This window comes from Canis lupus, chromosome 23 (genome assembly GCF_011100685.1).
Source record: "Canis lupus familiaris isolate Mischka breed German Shepherd chromosome 23, alternate assembly UU_Cfam_GSD_1.0, whole genome shotgun sequence".
In the NCBI taxonomy this organism is placed as follows: Eukaryota; Metazoa; Chordata; class Mammalia; order Carnivora; family Canidae; genus Canis; species Canis lupus.
This window is the reverse complement of record NC_049244.1, coordinates 7,755,440-7,760,435: the sequence shown is the minus strand read 5'-3', so window position 1 is coordinate 7,760,435 and position 4,996 is coordinate 7,755,440. Positions and strand designations below refer to the sequence as shown.

The following is a 4,996-nucleotide window of genomic DNA, read 5'->3' as shown; positions in this document are numbered from 1 at the left end:
TTCTCATTTTGGGACATTGGAGTGCCATCTTCTTGAAGCCTGATACTGTGAAGGAGGTCTCATAATCCCCACTTTACAGATGAGGAAAACGAGGCTCTGGGAAAGTTGGACAACTTGCCATAATGTGTGTAGCTACTTGGTGGCTAAAGCCAGAGTCACACAGTGCCTACGTTTCCTCTACTCCGAGCTGCGTCCTTGTGCCTGTCTGGATGGTGGATGCCCTGTTTCAGACATAACTGGTGCTGAGGGGGCCTGTGACCCCAGGTGCTGTTTCTGCTGGGGAAGGAAACATTTCACATTCACCATTTCTGGCCTTGAAACAGACTCCAGTCTATGTGGGGTTTTCTAAGCAGAAATAAAAGGGTCAGATGGTATCTCAGTGGCCTGGAGGATCCACAACTTGCCCTTACTGCGGATAGAAACAGCAGCATGACTGCAAGTAGAGTGGCCCTGGGCCTTCAGAAATGGCAAGGAGATGCCTTGCTGGCAGCCACTGGGCCCCTTCATGGGTCTCAACCAGCAGCCCCTTCATGAAGAGAGCCCAGCAGGCCTTTTACAAAGAGCACAGAGAGTTTTCTTTGGCACAAGATTCAGATTTCCTGCCCTGTTCCAATGATCTCACGAGGGAAGCACCCCTGGACCCCCCTCCCCCACCCAGTGCCAACAGTCTGGGTTTCACAGCTCAGGCTTTCTGCTTATATGGGGAGAGAGCTTATTTCTTGTCTTCCTGAGGCCCTCCTCCATGGCTCAGTCCACTGCCTTCCTCTGTATTTGGAGACAAAAGGCAGTCCCTCCAACTGGAACCTTCTAGAAGAGGGGATATGGATGAGGGAGACCCCTCTGTTGTGAGCACCAATTCTGCATTTCCTCAGCAGATGCATTTTTAACTCCTGAGAAATGACACAAGGGAGGAGAATTCTGTGTTTGAATCTTATGATGAGCACTAAAAAGTGAAAGGAAAAGTTGGGCAGCCTGGTGGCCCAGCGGTTTAGTGCTGCCTTCGGGCCAGGGTGTGATCCTGGAGACCCGGGTTTGAGTCCCACGTCAGGCTCCCTGCATGGAGCCTGCTTCTCCCTCTGCCTGTGTCTCTGCCCCCCACCCTCTCGCCCATGTGTCTGTCATGAATAAATAAATAAAATCTTAAAAAAAAAAAAAAAAAGGAAAAGTCATATGGACCTTGAGAGAACAAAAGCTCCCAGTTCTTTCAAAGGTTCTGAAAGGGGTTTTCCTAACTGGAAATTCTGGTTCCTCCCCTTGGCGGGTATCATCCAATTCACGATCCACCAACGTCATTTTAACCCAGTCACTTCTAGAACCATTGGTCACGTCCTAGAGTTTTAAGGGAATACTTAAGATGGTCACAAAGCACTTAGGAGTCAAGGCTGGGGTAGAGAGAGGACCTCTTCTTTCATCATCCACCTGAGCACAAGTAGGATCCCTCAACTGTTAGCTGTGAGATCATGAACAAGTTACTTGCCTGCTCTGAGCCCATTTTCTGCTGGTCGATGAGGATAACAATGTTGCCCTTCAGCTTTGTGAGGACAGACCACAATTCCCTCTGGGGAGCCATCTCCTCCCCACATTCAGCCCAGGACCTGTGGGTGGCACTCTACCCCCAACCCCTAAGAGGTAGGGCATGTAACCCAGGCTTAGGGCAATTAGACCAATGAAACTCAATATAACTTTTGCTAGGAGTTTTATGACATGAGACTGCTCATTCACCATGGTTTGAGAGCCATTTTGCCACCCTGAGGGGACAACCTGTCTGAGAAATGAGCCAAAATGAGAAAGAGAAGCTGACAGATGGACAGACACTGGGGCAACTTTCTGAGGCCTAGTAACAAGATGTGACTAAAGCCAAAGCTAGGTTTTTTTGGTTGTTTTTTGTTGTTGTTGTTGTTGGTTTTGTTTTGTTTTTTGTTTTTGGCAAAACAATGAATTGTTTTTTCACCCAAGCCACTTTGGGTTGAATTTTTTATTGCTTGCCACGAAAAGGGTTAAAACGGGTATAAATACCTATCTCCCAGTGTTCTGGGAAGCAAATTAAATAAAAGCCCTTGAAAGGGCCTAGCAGAGGGTGGGCTGGAGAAGAGCCCCTAGAGTAGGCCTGGGTGCTACAGTGCTGGGACCTACCTCCCCTGAGAGAGGAGGACACTCAGCCATGATGGCCCCATGCACCAAAGTGGGGCTGGGAGTGCTCATCAGAGGGACTTAGGAGGATGTGTGTTAAAGTCTACACTAAGACGGAGTCCTCTGGCTACCTGGTCCCACACAGGAATGACCCACATCTGAAGAAGCCTCAGAGCTGACCTAATTTCCTCAGGCCCTTAGTTATAAAGATGACTCAGGTTCATTCATGCCTGGCAGCCATGCCCAGGCTTACATGATTTCGGACCCTGTCTTGTCCGTCATCATTTGGGAATGTTGCTCAGAGAGCCAAGAGAATCTTTGTTTTTAATGAATACTGGGCACTGTTGCAGGTACCTTACAGACCAGAATTAGAAGTCTGGAACATCCATCCTGATCAGGAATAGTGGTTTTCAAATAAATTATTTGACCCTCCTCCCTTCAAAGGTGGAGCCTCAGTCCCCTGCCCTTGAATGTGGGCCAGGCTTACTACCTCCCTTCCAAGTAACAGAACGCGGTGGAAGTGATTCTGTGTGACTTCTGAGAGAAGGTCAGGGGCGAGTGTGCTGCCTGGCCGCCTTGATGTAAGGACACTCAGACAACCTGTTGGAGGGGCTGTTGTGCAGAAGCCCTGAGGTCTCCTACCAACCGCCACGACCAATCCATCAGCCATGTGAGAAGCTACGTTAGAAGCAGATCCTCTAGCCCCAGCCAAGTCTTAGATAACTGTGCCCCTTGCCAGCATCCTGACTATACTCTCTGAGAGGCCCTGAGCTAGAAGCACCCCAAATCCCTGACCTGCTGTGAAGGATAATAATTGCTTGTTGCTTGAAGCTCCCAGGTTTTGAAGTACTTTGCTGCACAACAATAGATGAATAGGCATCTTTAGGGCTGTTGTGCAGAGCCCCAGAATCAGACAGTGGGGGTGAGGGGGTACACTAAGGCCCAACCTCATCTGGCTCCAAGGCCACAGTCTTCCCCTCATGCCCACTCCAGGGAGCCTGCAGAATCACAAAGCCTTCCTTATAGTTTGACCGTAGGTAGGGTGATGCTGAATCGCATTTGCCTGGGACAGTCCCAATTGATGCCTGTTTTCCTGGGGCTATTTATTAATTATTCTCCTGGTAGGTCTTCGAAGTATCCCAGTTTGACAGATTATATGGTCATCCTAGAAATAAGGAATCTAGCTTTCATGTTCGGGCCTCAGGGTCCCTCTGGGAAGACACTCTGAAGCCAGAAGGTCTCTGTTGATGTGTCTAGGTGAGAGCCCTGTTCACCCTCCTCCCCCCTAAATCATGCCTGGGAGCTCATCCTCAAACCCTATACTCTTATTACTCTCTATTTTGGGCAGGACGCATGGTGATGGTAAGGACAATATTTACTTCCTGGCAGTTCACTGATGTCAGGGATCAGGCCCTGTCCTTCACCGTGAAGCAGGATGGCAACAGAAAAGCTTTGTCATCAGAGAGATGGGAGCTCCAGTGCTAGCGCTGCCACTTGCCAGTTTTGTAAATTGGGGCAAACCACCCTCTTCCTGAGCTGAGTCTTTAGCTTCCGTGAAATGAAATGGAGATGATCATTCTATCCCCGCAGGGTTAGCAGGGGTGCTCCGTGAGATGCTGGCTGTGGCTATGCCCAGCAGAGTCCCTGTCACACTGGGTGTGTTCCTTTCCCCATCAGGGCTCTGCCGAGTTTTTGTGAAAACCAAGCCAGAGCAGTAAGTACAACCTTGTACTTGGTTTTTCCATCACAAGAGAGAGTCCGATGGGATCCTTTCCCCTTCCTGGTGTCAGTTTCATCCAGAGAATATTCTTTAGAAACACCAGATTCTCCAGCTCTGCTCCAGACCTTCCAAAACCTTCCAAAAGTGTGCTCTGCTTCCTCCCATTAGGATTCTCAAGTTAAAGGTGAGGAGTGAAGACAATGATGCCTCCCCTCCACCACCCCACGCTTCCCTGCCACTGCCCCCAGCACCAGGTGGACGTTTCTCCACCTCGAGTCTGCGCAGAACACATCACTTGTCTGATCAACAGAATGCAGCAGACGTGGTGCTCTGCCTGGCACAGGCCTCATCTCCAGAGGCCTTGGAGCTTCTGCTGGCTCTCCTGGAGCCCACGTGAGCCTGGGCCTATCTGCTGAAGGAGGAGACCACAGAGCTATCGCTCCCACTGCCCCAGACATTGGAGGGCAGCTCCATGGGCCTGCCATCTCACCACAGATATCTGTGTGAGGTCAGGAGCCCAGCCTAGAGCGGAGGGACTCCTACCGGGGTCATGAATGACTTTAGGTGATTGCTGTGTTGAGTCACTACATCTAAGGGTGGTTTGTTACAGTGATGGGTACAGAGTACAGAGTTGAGGAATAAATGAGGACCCCTGTGAGTGACCTAAGTCCTATCCAGCCAATGGGAAGCACTCAGGAATGGGTGGCCATGAGGATGGGGTCACCCACCCCACCCCTTGTGAGACCCGTACTGCCAGCCAAGGGAAGCCCTGGCTTGTCCCCACTCCTAGTGCTCAGAAACTATGATCAGTCCTTCTTTTTTGGTTAGCGCCAGAGGCAGAAATGATGTCCACAGATGAAAACAGAGACAGAATATAAGAAAATGCAGAACTCCTAGTAGCAGGTCTTTCATGAGGCTCTGAATGGCGAGATCACCACTGAGCCCATCCACTGGAGCCAAGGAAAATGGGGTCCTGGAGACACTGGATGCATACAAGAAACCCAGTCATCACCTTTTTCACTGTACCTGTGTCCCTGGCAGCTGAGGACTGAACCTCAGAACACGGAAGAACATACCAACTCAAGACGGATGACAAAAAAATGGCCCTTGTTTACTGTCCTTAGAAATTCAAAGCACCAGACCACA

The 4,996-nt window shown here is 50.0% G+C and overlaps 1 protein-coding gene across 1 annotated transcript in view; it reads right to left on the bottom strand.

Moving 5' to 3' along the window:
- The window catches only part of ITGA9 (integrin subunit alpha 9), a 336,390-nt gene that overhangs the window by 94,322 nt on the left and 237,072 nt on the right, over window positions 1-4,996 (bottom strand). The window lies entirely within an intron of this gene.